This window comes from Ranitomeya variabilis, chromosome 2 (genome assembly GCF_051348905.1).
Source record: "Ranitomeya variabilis isolate aRanVar5 chromosome 2, aRanVar5.hap1, whole genome shotgun sequence".
NCBI classification, from domain to species: domain Eukaryota; kingdom Metazoa; phylum Chordata; class Amphibia; order Anura; family Dendrobatidae; genus Ranitomeya; species Ranitomeya variabilis.
In genome coordinates this window covers 237,447,251-237,462,507 of record NC_135233.1, presented here as the reverse complement: position 1 = coordinate 237,462,507, position 15,257 = coordinate 237,447,251, and the positions used below count along the sequence as shown (strand labels likewise).

Below are 15,257 nucleotides of genomic sequence, written 5' to 3'. Positions count from 1 at the left end.
GGTCTGCAAAGGGACAATAGACAGTAGGTCCTGTTCAAAAATATGCCTTGTCAGAGTATACCCAAAAGGCCATAGAGACCAGGCTGTAAGACTGTATGCTATCTTGGATGATCAAAGTAATCGATCCTTGGCTAGATCAACTTTCTTTGACCTATTCAACATCAAAGGGCCAAGCACTCCCTACTCATTAAAGACATGTGCAGGTACTGTGACAACAGCGGGCAGGAAAGCTACAGACTACCAAATCGAGTCATTAGACGAACAATTCTGCCTACCACTACCTACGATCATCGAATGTAACCAGATCCCAGACAACAGATCTGAAATCCCTACGCCAGATGTAGCAATCCATCACGCTCACTTAAAGCAAATAGCACACCTTATACCAGAACTCGACCATCAGGCCCAGATAATTCTGCTGTTGGGGAGAGATATCCTGCAGGTTCATAAAGTGAGACGTCATATCAATGGACTCCACAATGCTCCCTATGCCCAAAAGCTAGACCTAGGATGGGTCATAATTGGCAACGTATGCTTGGGACACATGCACGCCCCATCTTCTGTGACAAGCATGCTGACAAATACATTGGAGAAAGGACGACCATCTCTGTTTCAACCTTGTAACAATGAGTTCCATGTCAGGGAACTGCCACACAGCATCCAACTGCCCAATCATTTAATAGACTTTACTCACGACAGCAGTATAGTGTCGGGAAGCTATGAGGATCAGTTAGGGTGCACAGTCTTCCAGAGAACTAAACAGGACAACCAAGTGGCAATGTCGGTAGAGGACAAGTTGTTCTTAGAGGTAATGGACAAGGGACTCGTTAAAGATGAGACCAACAGCTGGGTCGCACCTCTTCCCTTCAAAACCCACAGACCACGTCTACCGAACAACAAAAATCAGGCATTACAACGTTTCTCCTCTCTCAAACGTAATCTGCAAAAGAAACCAGAGATGAAAGATCACTTTTTCTCCTTCATGTCAAAGATTTTTGAAAACTGTCACGCAGAACTAGCTCCCACTCTCAAAGACTCTGAAGAATGCTGGTTCCTACCCATGTTCGGAGTATACCACCCTAAGAAACCAGGCCAGATTAGAGTCGTGTTCGATTCCAGTGCCAAATTTAATGATGTCTCCCTAAATGACGTTCTACTAACAGGACCAGACCTCAATAACAAACTGCTGGGAGTACTTATGCGCTTCCGTAAGGATTCCATTGCCTTCATCGCTGACATCCAGCAAATGTTCCATTGTTTCCTTGTGAGAGAGAGAGACAGGAACTTCCTAAGATTCTTCTGGTACAGAGACAATGATCCTACTAAAGAAGTCACAGAGTACCGCATGAGAGTGCACATCTTCGGCAACAGTCCTTCCCCTGCCGTCGCCATTTACGGACTCAAAAGGTCAGCTCAGGAAGGAGAAGCAGAATACGGAGAAGATGTCAGAAGATTCATAGAAAAGGACTTTTATGTCGACGACTGTCTCAAAGCAATGCCTTCAATTGAGACTGCCATCAGTCTTCTCAGGAGAGCCCAGGACATGCTTGCCTGCTCGAACCTTAGGCTTCATAAAATAGCCTCAAACAGCCAAGAACTCATGGAAGCGTTCCCTTCTCAGGACCTATGTAATGGTCTCAGAGACCTGGACCTGAGGTCAGACCCCGCACCAATGCAACGCAGCCTTGGGCTTCTCTGGAATCTACAGTCAGACACTTTCACCTTTCAGGTCAACCAGGAAGAAAGGCCTTTCACACGTAGAGGCGTCCTGTCTACCATCAACAGTCTGTACGATCCCTTAGGTTTCGCAGCTCCTGTTACTATACAAGGCAAGGCCCTACTAAGAGACTTAACTAGGGAAACATCTGACTGGGATGCACCTCTGCCACCTGATAAGAGGATCCAGTGGGAAGAGTGGAAGAACTCGTTAGCGGCACTCTCCAACCTGAATGTGCCAAGACCATACGCCCCTGTGCCATCTACTGAAATACAAAGCCAAAGACTGTACGTATTTGCAGATGCTTCTGTCAAAGCGATTGCCGCTGTTGCCTACCTGAGAACTGTAGATTCCAAATGTCAGTGCCACATTGGTTTCATTATGGGAAAGGCCAAACTCGCACCACAACCAGAGCACACTATACCCAGGTTAGAGCTTTGTGCCGCAGTCCTAGCCATTGAGTTAGCAGAGTTCATCACATCCGAAATGGATATCGACCTGACACAGGCCAAGTTCTACTCGGACAGCAAAGTAGTCCTGGGATATATCCACAACGAAACCAGGCGATTCTACGTTTATGTCAATAACAGAGTGCTACGAATCAGGAGATCAGTTCATCCAAAGCAGTGGCATTACATACCCACAGACCAGAATCCTGCAGATCATGCAACTAGAGCAGTTGACGCAAGTCGACTAGGAAGCACAACGTGGCTGTCAGGACCAAAATTATTGCACATTGAGGAATGTTTTCCAGACACCTTTGAACTAGTAGGAGAGGACTCAGATGTTGAAATCCGCCCTCAGGTGTCTACACTTCATACAATGACCTCTGTCATCCAGCTTGGATCTTGCAGGTTCGACAGATTCTCAAGTTGGAAGTCACTTACTCGAGCTATTACCTGCCTGACTCATATAGCTCGCTCATTCAAGACCACCAGAACTTGTGGCACAGAAAAATGTAAAGGTTGGCATCTTTGTAAAAATACCTATGTTACCTCCGACTTAGAGTTCTCTAGAAATCACATCATCCTCACTGTTCAAAGAGAATCCTACTTTGCAGAAATCCAATGTCTTATCAACAAAGCTCCAATACCAGTGAGCAGCGTATTGAGAAAACTCGACCCATTCATCGACAACAGTGGCCTACTGAGAGTAGGAGGCCGACTCAAAGAAGCTGAGATGGGGTTTGTGGAGAAATTCCCTCTTATACTTCCCGGAAAATGTCATGTTGCCTACCTAATCGTACAACATTACCACAATCTGGTCAAGCACCAAGGAAGACTATTTACTGAAGGAGCCATCAGGTCTGCCGGTGTGTGGATCGTTGGTGCAAAGAGACTCATCAGTAGTGTCATCTACAAATGTATTACCTGCCGTAAGCTTCGTGGTTCGACTCAAACTCAAAAGATGGCTGACCTACCAGCAGATAGACTCAGCCCAGACCCTCCCTTTACCAGCGTTGGTCTCGATGTGTTCGGGCCTTGGTCAGTTGTTACACGTCGTACTAGAGGCCAAGCCAATAGTAAACGTTGGGCAGTCATGTTCACTTGCATGTCAATCAGAGCCGTCCACATAGAGGTCATTGAGTCCCTCGACACGTCAAGCTTCATCAATGCCTTAAGACGCTTTATTGCCATCCGTGGTCCTATCAAGCACATACGCTCAGACAGAGGTACCAACTTCGTCGGTGCAGCAAAGGAATTGGGAATACCTTCAAATCTAGACTATAAGACTCTTGAGAGGTTCCTCAGTGACCAAAGTTGCACATGGTCATTCAACCCACCTCATTCTTCACATATGGGAGGATCTTGGGAGCGAATGATTGGTCTAGTACGGAGAATTCTTGACTCCACTCTTCTTCAAGAAGGGGCAGCGAGGCTCACCCATGAAAGCCTCATCACCTTCATGGCAGAAGCTGCAGCTATAATTAACGCAAGACCCCTGGTTCCAGTTCCTAACGACCCTGAGGAGCCCTTGTTATTGACTCCAGCTACTCTACTTACCCAGAAAACGGGACTGTCCAGTGCCCCTCCAGGAGGATTCGACGCTAAGGACCTCTACAAGCGCCAATGGAGACAGGTACAAAGTCTTGCAAATACTTTCTGGGACAGGTGGCGCAAACAATATTTGTCTACCCTGCAGCCACGTACGAAGTGGCAATCTACTAAACCTAATCTGAACGTAGGTGACCTTGTTCTTGTGAAAGACTGTCAAATTCACCGGAACCAGTGGCCACTTGGTCTAGTTACCGCAACGTTCCCCAGCAAGGATGGCAATGTCCGCAAAGTTGAACTAAGGATGACCAAAGGGAATGAACCTAAGACATTTTCCAGACCGGTATCTGAACTGGTCCTATTGTTGCCTTCGGAAGAAAGGAGTAGTGACATCCGTTGATGTCAGACGGGGAGTGTTCTGTCTCCGCCATCTAATTTGTTGCCTCCAATTATTTGTTTGCATAATCGCAGTTTCTCAGTATACAGTATTGATATATTCATGCCTTTATTCATCTGTAGTGCTTTGGCTCCCTCTAGCGGTCAGAGATATGTTGACTGTTCTATTTTTCTGCTATGTATTTTTTATGTCTGATCCTCCTTTGCAATGCATTATGGTAGCTCAGCCCACATTTCCCTCCAGTTTTCATTCACTTCCTCTAGTTTGCCTTCCAGGGAAGACGCTTACACTTCATTCCCCTTGCGATTGCATTGCCGGTATGTCTTTATGTTTTTTCTCTAGATATTTCTGCTCTATATTAGCCTAGCTTAACCAGTTGCACTCCTAGTTCAGTTACTAGCCTTCTAAATGTAATGCATAATGTTTATCATGTGTAGTATGTATCGTTCTATACCATGTACTGATTCCATGTATATCATTGTTCACAGTTTCACCGCATCAATATACCACTACGTTTAATAAAGCACAGACTCAACCACAGTCTCCTTATTGGACCCCGGTATAGCGGTTTAGCTGACTGGATAGCTACAATGAGCCTGCCTCATTTAGTGAGGACAGAACACTTGGGTTCTCCTCGGACTGACCCCCCCTTTGAAACATCCTTATCTGATTATTTGGGAGTCTCTCCCGGGGAGGACACTATCTCCCAAATGCTGGCAGAATATATGGGAAAAAGCAGCCAAATCGTCTATTTGCACCCTTTATAAGGAAAACCAATATACAGTGTTGATGTTTTGGTATCAAATTCCGGAGCTCCTTCACAGACTGAACCATCAGCTCCTAAATATTTGTTGGCGTTGTTGCTCAGCGCCGGGTTCTCAGTTCCACATTTTCTGGTCTTGCTCTGGGCTGGCTGGATTCTGGGAAAAGGTGACAACCCTATTAAAAAAGGTTCTTTATACGGAGGTTGAGCTGGATCCTGCTATATACTTACTAAATGTTTCTCCTTGAGGGATGGAGAAGAATTCGGTCAGATTGCTGCCACATGTGTTGACGGCAGCTAGGTGTTTGATTGCCCTTCACTGAAGACACACAACTCCCCCCTCTTATCAGAAGTTATTGAATAAACTATACGACATTCGCAGGATGGAACACATGACAGCCTTATTAAATGCAAGATTGGATAGATTTGAGGCCACCTGGGCTCCCTGGGACTATTTTAGGGCCCAAAGCAACAATTAGGATCATGTTGGTTTTTAAACAGGTTTCTTTATCCCTTCCCCCCCATGTGTGTGTGTCTTTTCTTATTTAGTGTTGTGGTTTTACAAGAATTGCAATATGAGCATGGGGATGGAGTCACCTAACTTGGCATAAATTATAACTTCTTTTGTACTTTATGTCTTTTTCTGTTCTATTACACAATATGTTTAGATGCCACTAGGGGGAAATGTCTTCCAAGAGTTCACTCTCATTGTACTCCATTCTTTCTTATTCTCTATAATTTGTAAGCCAAATTGTGATTGTTCTCTCTTATTTCTCATTGTTACATTTTGTAAAATGTAATAAAAATTGCAGTTATTAAAAAAATAAAGTGGCACACTGTGGTCTTAGAAGGGAGAGGTGCACTTGGATTTGGGAGCCATGAATTTGCTGAATTTCTTTTCGGGGGTGAGGAGTCATTTACTTTTTCCATAGCCTTTGTACTACCTGTAATGTGGAAGCCCCCTATATTTCCTTTAACAGATGACGAACCTGAGTGGGGACTTGCTTTTTTTGTGTATTAATTTGAAGCTTTCTTTGGGAACATTTTACATAACATTTTGGATCACGTTTATCCTGTGCTCTACACAGAGCACTTATTTGGGGTTTTCAATCTAAATATCTGAGTGACGTGATACAGAAGAAACCCACAAGGAATCCATTCACTGTAATGAGGCAGCATGGTTACTCTGGACCCCATCTGGCCTCTGTTTAAGCGATGTCCTTGTCAGAGGTGCACAAAACTGTGGTCAATCACGTTTTTATCCACCCTTTAAAAAAAAAGATACCGCCAGATCATAGGCCAGGATGTCTCCAGGTTGGTACTGGAGGCTATGTGTAAGAGAGGATGCAGAGATTAATTTGGAGTTTGGAGATATTTGGTGGAAGATGCCTTCCAGGACTTTTCTTATCACAGGAAGTTTGATGTTCGAGGCTATATATTGCACCAGACATTAAATAATTGCATGGATGATGTTTTCAGATGTTTATTATTATAAAATAGTTATCTGTTTGTTTGTTTTTTACAATTTATCTTAATACAGTTGTCAGCTGTGGCCTTTCCTATTATAACAGGGCTGGATTATGTAGGTGGTGGTTTAGCCACAGCAGGTAGATATATAGTCCACCCCTGCAGACGCGCACCCCAGCACTTTGATCCTTTGATACTTTACCCATAGTGGGACCTCTTATTTTAGTGTGTTTGTGAGTTGGTTTATTTTTATATTTCACGGTCCATACACTCAGTTAACCAATATACTGTATCGACCATAGTTGTGCTGTGGTAATGTTTAACTGGGTTCAAGGCCCATACACTCAATAGAAAGCGGTTGGTCAAAGGATGTTCCAGCTGACAGCTACTTTCCCCGACTCACCCATACACCAGAGCCTTCCCATGTTCTCTATTATAAATCCTCTGCCAGACGACATTGGCAGCAGCATATCTACTGGAGAATAAAAGGATCAGCTGCTGAAAACCCAGTAGGCTGGACCCTTCTCTCCCCAGACATCAGCTGTTGGAGAGAGTCAGGAAGGCCCTATACACATTAGACTGTTGGTCAACCAAGCTGACATTGGAGAGTCCGGCCAACGGTAGTCTAACGTGTATGGAGGCCATAGTACAGGTCTGCTGTACTAAGTGGCACTAATCAATGACAGTGACTAAGTGGTACATAGGATTATAAAAGCAAGCAAGAACAAATTATACTGATATCAATGTCTGGTCAACATTTGAAAAGAAGAAAATATTCTTTGCAAGTTGTTACAAGTCCACCAATTTATTCTGAATCATCTGCTCTCATATAATCCAATGTGTCCATCTGTCACGAATCTGCACCGCCGCCACCAATATGTCACGATTCACACTGTGACCATCACCCCTACGTCACGGATCGGGGTGACTTTAGGCCAACAGACGGCTATCACGGCTTATCTTAGTTATCCCTCCACTGCTACAATGTGATGAAAAAAAAAACACACAAGGCTATTAACCTCTTAAGGTACCGTCACATTAAGCGACGCTGCAGCGATAGCGACAGCGATGCCGGTCGCTGCAGCGTCGCTGTTTGGTCGCTGGAGAGCTGTCACACAGACCGCTCTCCAGCGACCAACGATGCCGAGGTCCCCGGGTAACCAGGGTAAGCATCGGGTTGCTAAGCGCAGGGCCGCGCTTAGTAACCCGATGTTTACCCTGGTTACCAGCGTAAAAGTTAAAAAAACAAACAGTACATACTCACCAGCGCGTCCCCCAGCCTCTGCTTCCTGACACTGACTGAGCTCCGGCCCTAACAGCACAGCGGTGACGTCACCGCTGTGCTTTCACTTTCAGTTTAGGGCCGGCGCTCAGTCAGTGTCAGGAAGCAGACGCTGGGGGACGCGCTGGTGAGTATGTGCGGTTTGTTTTTTTAACTTTTACACTGGTAACCAGGGTAAACATCGGGTTACTAAGCGCGGCCCTGCGCTTAGTAACCCGATGTTTACCCTGGTTACCAGTGTAAAATATCGCTGGTATGGTTGCTTTTGCTGTCAAACACGGCGATACACGGCGACCTAGCGACCAAATAATGTGCAGACCTTCTAGCAGCGACCAGCAATTTCACAGCGGGATTCTGATCGCTGCTGCGTGTCAAATACAGCGATATCGCTCCCTAGGACGCTGCAACGTCACAGATCGCTGGCGACGTTGCTTAGTGTGACGGTACCTTTAGTTTACAGCAGGGGCTTATTTTAGGTATCCCACTGCTCTTCAATATACCACGAACTGCAGGGATTTATGTATATCCCGCTTACAGTTCCATTTGAAACTTGCAGCTCTCTGGCGCCCCCCTTACTCTCAGGTCAGATTAGGTACTGCACCTAGGGTAATTAGTCGCCAGAAAGGCTGCCTGCTATGTACTGGCTATTGGGCACGCTGCAACGAGGCGATATAAATACTCCCGCTCAGGCAGGAACAATAATTATCAATGTCGCCGTCGCTACAACGACTCCCAAAGGCACAGTGCACGGTATTGCTGCCACCAGCTTCGATTAAACGCGTCCGAAGCTAACCCAAAACAGTAGCGTAATTCCCTTCAGAAGACTTAGGGTATGTTTTAGAGCATGAAGAACGAATCTAGTAATAAATATTACACCCCATTAAAGTTTAGGCAGTGTTTATAGAAAAATATTATAAAGTTGTTTCAAAAAGAGACAATTGCAAATATGTACAAGGTAATTATAAAACAAACAGGGATTAAATGAGAAATAACACTTACATGTGTTCAGATCATTTGAGACAACCAGGCTAGTGGAGTTCCCATATGTCCCAATGCATCAGGACTCTGGTTAGGAACAGCTCTTCAAGTCAGACTCACATAGGCTCCAGCAGACAGACCACAGGCTGGGGTGCCTGGCAGACTTATAGCTCAGCCTGATGACATCACAAAAAGGGTTGGTTTTCCAAGACCCTCCTATCTCTTCAGTTTAACTAAATTCCACACAAGTTTGTCTAATGCCTGTATCTCCGCTCCAGAACATGTCGGAATCATAACACACCCAGCATTCATCTTGTATTAACATTTGCTCTCTATAGATACTAAATTCGGGCTAGTAGAGACACTCAGTTCCAGAGAAATCCGTATTTTGTCCCTGTTTGAACTAGAAGCCCGCTTTTATCGTGGCTGATAGAGCCATTGATGGAGATTCATAAACTGGACCCATCATTTTCCTAGACAAAACCGTTGGCCCAATATCTTATTATATTAGAACAAAGACCCTCATGGATCCTGGAGACTTCTAATCCAGTTCTAGCTGGAGGAGAGTTTGAGCCTACCCAAGCGATCGTAAAAATTCTTTTGGGAGGGGCATGAAGGGTGAGTTGCTCAAAGTCCGGAGTTTACAGCCAGAGCAATAAAAACTCTTCCACCCCCATTGAAAAGAAAAGCTTCACACACATTCCAGCAAGCACACAGAGAAGGGGGGGTTTAGCCCACAGCATGGCACGAACAGGCAAGAAACTAAAACATATTATACATTATCCTCACACCTCCCGCTTTTGGTCTGCGCTACGGAGGCAGAACCTCATGGTGCTCCTCCATGCGCACCTCAGCAGGTTCACCCTAGTGGGCCAACCCATCAACATTGCCATGCTCTGGCTTCATGGTGCCCATGCCTATCCGGTACCCCAGGTAGTGGACCTCCCTCATGCCCATCTGGCACTTTCCCGGCTTGATAGTCCTGCTCGGTGAATTCGCCTGAGCACCTCCTCAAGATGCTGCAGGTGTTCCTCCCAGGAGGGACTGAAGATGGCAATGTCATCCAAGTACACCACGGCGTACTCCTCCAGTCCCTGAAGCAGGAGATTGACATCCGCTGGAAAGTGGCAGGGGCATTCTTCATGCCGAAGGGCATGACCGTGGACTCGTACAGTCCAAAGGGTGTGATAAAGGCAGATTTCTCCTGCGCCTCGGGGCTCAGGGGAATCTGCCAGTATCCTCGACTCAGATCCATTATTGTCAGGTATTTTGCATCAGCTAACTTCTCAAGCAGCTCTTCGATGCGCGGCATTGGGTGCGCATAAGAGGCTGCAATGGCGTTGAGCCCCCTGTAGTCCACGCAGAACTGGGTGGTCCGATCCTTCTTTGGCACGAGAACTACAGGTGAGGCCCACGTGCTCTTTGACCGTCGAATCACCCCCAGCTGTAACATCTCATTGATCTCCTGGCACATAACCTGCTGCACCTGGTCGGAGATTCGATAGGGTGTTCTCCGTAGTGGGGCATGATTCCCGGTGTCCACCTCATGGACTGCTAACTCAGTCCTTCCAGGTCGGTTGGAAAACACAACCCGGAAGGGTTCCAGTGTGGTTTGCAACTGCAACCGCTGTGGTTCAGTTAGCGAGGCGCTTAACTCCACGTCCTCAATGGACCCACCGGCCTTGGCTTGGGCCAGCATGTCCAGGAGGGTGTCTTCCTCCCCGTCTTCGGGTAAGCTGCAGACCAGTAGGACGAAAGGTTCATGTTCGTGATGAGCCTTCATCATGTTGACGTGAAAAGCCTTTCGCCTACCCCGAGCGTGGTCAAGCGTGACCACGTAGGTGACAGGGTTGAGCTGTTGGTGGACGACCTACGGGCCCTCCCAGGCTGCCTGAAGCTTATCCGTTGGTACGGGGACCAGCACCCATACCTTTTGACCCACGTGGTAGGTCTTCTCCCGGATGTTCTGGTTGTACCAGTGCTTCTGGTCAGCCTGAGCCTGCGTCATGTTGTCATGCACCAACTGCGTCAAGGTCTGCATCTTGTCACGGAAGCGCATGACATACTCCACTATGGACACTTCAGAAGGGTTCGGCTCCTCTTCCCAGGATTCTCTTACCAACCCAAGGGGTCCCCGGACTCGCCTGCCGTACAGGAGCTCGAAGGGGGAGAACCCCGTCGAGGCCTGCGGAACCTCTCGGTAAGCGAACATCAGGTGTGGGAGGTACCGCTCCCAGTCGCGCCCTTGTGTCTCAACCAGCATGAGTAGCATCTGTTTGAGGGTACCATTGAAGCGTTCACACAAGCCATTGGTCTGTGGGTGATACGCACTCGATACCAGGTGCTTCACCTGCATTCTCTTACAGAGAGCCTCCATTAGGCGAGACATGAATTGGGTCCCTTGATCAGTGAGCATCTCCCTGGGAAATCTTACACGTGAAAAGATAGCCAACAGGGCATCCGCCACCTTATCTGCCCTAGTTGACGACAGAGCTACTGCCTCTGGGTACTGGGTAGCGTAGTCTACCACAGTAAGGATGTATTGCTTTCCAGAGCTGCTGGGGATGGCCAGTGGGGCCACAATGTCCACCATGATCCCAGAGGTGTATCTAGCGTTTCTGGCACCCGGGGCAAGAATTCATTTTGGCACCCCCCGCCCCAAGGACATATGCCCCCCGTCAGCCCCATCATTGTCTTCTCCTCCTCCACCATCCCCATCATTGCTCTCTCCCCGTCAGCCCCATCATTGCCCTCTCCTCCCCCCACACACACACCATTCACTTCTCTGCACATTCCCCTGCAGCGCGATACACACACACACACCCAATACTGAGCCACACACACTCACATACACACACACACATATTCACACATACACACACTCACACTCACACACACACACACACACACACATTCACACACACACTCACACACATACACTCACATTCACACACACACTCACATTCACACACACTCACACACATACACACACACTCACATACATACGCACACACACACACACACACACACTCACATACACACATTCACACACACACAGACACATACACATATACACACACATTCACACACACACTCACAAACACACACACACTCACATACACACACACACTCACATACACACACACACTCACATACACACATTCACACACACACTCACATACACACATTCACACACACATTCACACACACACACACATTCACACACACACATTCACACACACACACCTCTCCTCGCGCTCTGCCGCAGCAGCTCCATCGCCTTCCTCTGACACAGCCGGCCGCTGAATGATGACTGGTGAGAGGAAGCAAGAGGAAGCAGGAAGACAGATCGCTGGGCAGCGGAGCTGCAGGGATTTCTCCCTGCCCGCCGCAGCCACTCTGCAGGGGCTCCCCTCCCCCTCTGCATACATTGGGAGCCGGCACTCTGCAGCTTCTCTGTGCCGGCTGTCAGCTTGACAGTCGGCACAGAGAACAGCTGACTCCCAGACCGGGGGCGGCAGAATGCAGCCGCCGGGGGAGACACTGCGGACCGCTGAATTAGGAGGCCCGACTGCGCCCCCCTGCCGGCTGCGCCCGGGGCACATGCCCCGGCTGCCCCCCCCCCTAGATACGCAGTAGTTTGACACATCTGTTCCCATCTTAGGCCAATAGAAGTGTTGAGACAGCCGGGCCTTTGTTTTGCTGATCCCCAAGTGTCCAGATAGCAGGATCTCATGGGCAATCCGTAACAACTCACCCCGAAATTGCTGCAGGACGACCAGCTGTCTTTCCCTCAACCACTCCTTTTGCGATTTTCCGGGTACTGTCTCCCGGTACAGTCACAGAGGTGGGCATCTCGGCGAGTTGTCTCAAATTCTCTAGGCTCGCATCTGTGCGCAGAGCGGCCTGAAACTCCTGGCTAGGGGAAGCCAGAAGCGATGTCAGGGTCCCTTCCCCACGGGAACCCTCTTGGACCTGCTCTGGTTCAGTCACACTGATGACTGAGGAGGGTCCGGAAGGCAGACAGTTATCTGCCTTCCGGGCACTCTGACTGCAGGTGACAGCAGCTACGTAGGCTGTCTCCCTGGGGATTTCTACCAACCCATCAGCCGAGCTGCTATGGGCTCTGCCTCCCCATTCACCCCCATTACCTCAGGAGCAGTGCTACTTATGGGCCAGTTACCTTCCTCGGTGGCACTGGTCAATTGCATGGCATCACCTTCCTCACGGTTCCCATGTATCTCCCCATTTCCTGTAGCACCAACACTTGCCCCTGCTAGGGGTTCCTCAGTCATCTCACTCCGCAGAGCGACGTGGCTGAGCACTCCTGTACCTATGGACACATCAACTTTCACAGAAAAATCATTATCAGGTTCAGTTGGCACAGGTACAACATTTTCACCATCACTCCTAGGGAAAAAATGGTCATCAGATGCATCATTATAAGATAAAGCATGGTCAGGTAACACATGCGATTTCCCATCATCATCATCATCAGGGTTAACGTTACCCTTATTAGCAGATTGGGGAGGGGTGTCAGGGGTTCTAGTATGCAACCATTCTCTCCAAATCAGTCCCCAACAAGACATCAGTGGGCAAATTATCAGACAGCCTCACTTCCTTCACCCCGCTCCCGGCACCCCAATCAATATAAACCCGAGCCATGGGCAAGGGACAGCTGATGCCCCCAATCCCAGTGACAGTTAGGGTTTTCCCCGGAATGATTTCTTCAGGGGCCGCCAGTTCGTGTCGGATGAGGGTTCGTTCAGCCCCAGTGTCCCTGAGGCCTGTAGCAACATGGCCTCCCACGGTGACGTGCTGTATGTTGTCACACCCCCTCCCAGCCACACCACCCACCAAAAGAACTGCTGCATTAGGCCCAGGGGACTTGGATGGGGGTTTCTTCGGCTTGTCTGGACAGTAGGGACTGATATGACCAGTCCGGTTGCAGACGTAACACTGGCGAGGTTCGGTGGTAGGTCTGATGCTGTTGGCTACAGGGACAGGTGTTGGCTGGCAGGGTTACTGGTGGTGGTTGCAGGCTTACCCCCTCTCCAGCTGGTGGTGACTGGTTTCTGCACTTCCGATCTACGGTTGGCCTCATAGGCATCGGCAATCTGCGCTGCTTTCGTCACGTCTTTTGGGTTCTCTGTCCATCATGAACTGTCGCACCTCAGCTGGACAAAGATGTAAGAACTGGTCTTTGATCATCAGGTCTCGCAGCTGTGCAAAGGTGGTCACTGATAGTCCTTAGGTCCACTGGTCAAAGTGGGTCCCCAGTCCATGTGCCACATGTTGTGAATTAGACTTTTTTGGCTCCCTCTTGTGGTCACTAGTGATATGACTCTGGGATTGTCTTTCCTCTGTTTGGCATCCACCTGGGTCGTTAGTCCAGGGGTGTTGCTATATAAACTTCCTTAATTCTCAGTCTGGTGCCTGGCATCGTTGTAATCAGATCCTTTTCTGTTTGCTCCTGTCTGCTGTTCCTGGTTCGTGCAAAATTAAGCTAAGTACTGCTTCTTTGTTTTTTGGTTATTTGCTTGGCTCTTATTTTTGTCCAGCTTGTACTAAATGTGATTCCTGACTTTGCTGGAAGCTCTAGGGGGCTGGTGTTCTCCCCCCGGGCCGTTAGACGGTTTGGGGGTTCTTGAATATCCAGCGTGGATATTTTTTGATAGGGTTTTTGCTGACCATATAAGTCATCTTACTATATTCTGCTATTAGCTAGTGGGCCTCTCTTTGCTAAATACCTAGCTCATTCTTACGTTTGTCTTTTCCTCTTACCTCACCGTTATTATTTGTTGGGGGCTTGTATCCAACTTTTGGGGTCTTTTCTCTGGAGGCAAGAAAGGTCTTTCTTTTCCCTTCTAGGGTTAGTTAGTTCTCCGGCTGGCGCGAGACGTCTAGAACCAACGTAGGCACGTTCCCCGGCTGCTGCTATTTGTGGTGCTAGGATTAGATATATGGTCAGCTCAGTTACCACTGCCCTATGAGCTGGTTTTTTGTGTTTGCAGACTTAGTAATTATTTCTGAGACCCTCTGCCATTGGGGTCATAACAGTATGCCAGGCCAACATTGAATGTTTAATGCATTGCAGAAGTGGGATAATAAGAAAGGAAATTCTGAGTTTTTTTTGTTTTTGTTTTTTTTCCTCTCTTCCTCCCCTTTACCTCTGAGTGGCTTGTGCTTGCTGCAGACATGAATGTCCAGACCTTGATTACAAGTGTAGACCAGCTTGCTGCTCGTGTGCTGGGCATACAAGATTTTGTTACCAGTAGTCCAATGTCTGAACCTAAAATACCTATTCCTGAACTGTTTTCTGGAGACCGATTTAAGTTTAGGAATTTCAGGAATAATTACTAAGTCTGCAAACACAAAAAAAACAGCTCATAGGGCAGTGGTAACTGAGCTGACCATATATCTAATCCTAGCTCCACAAATAGCAGCAGCCGGGGAACGTGCCTACGTTGGTTCTAGACGTCTCGCGCCAGCCGGAGAACTAACTAACCCTAGAAGGGAAAAGAAAGACCTTTCTTGCCTCCAGAGAAAAGACCCCAAAAGTTGGATACAAGCCCCCAACAAATAATAACGGTGAGGTAAGAGGAAAAGACAAACGTAAGAATGAGCTAGGTATTTAGCAAAGAGAGGCCCACTAGCTA

The 15,257-nt window shown here is 47.9% G+C and overlaps 1 protein-coding gene across 1 annotated transcript in view; it reads right to left on the bottom strand.

The window, feature by feature from the left end:
* Positions 1-11,893, bottom strand: part of LOC143805196 (ficolin-1-B-like) — a 113,858-nt gene extending 101,965 nt beyond the window's left edge. The window contains exon 1 of the mRNA XM_077284174.1: positions 11,845-11,893. The gene's annotated coding sequence lies outside the window, so the exon portion shown is untranslated. The remainder of the gene's footprint in view (positions 1-11,844) is intronic.
* Positions 11,894-15,257: the final 3,364 nt, after the last annotated feature.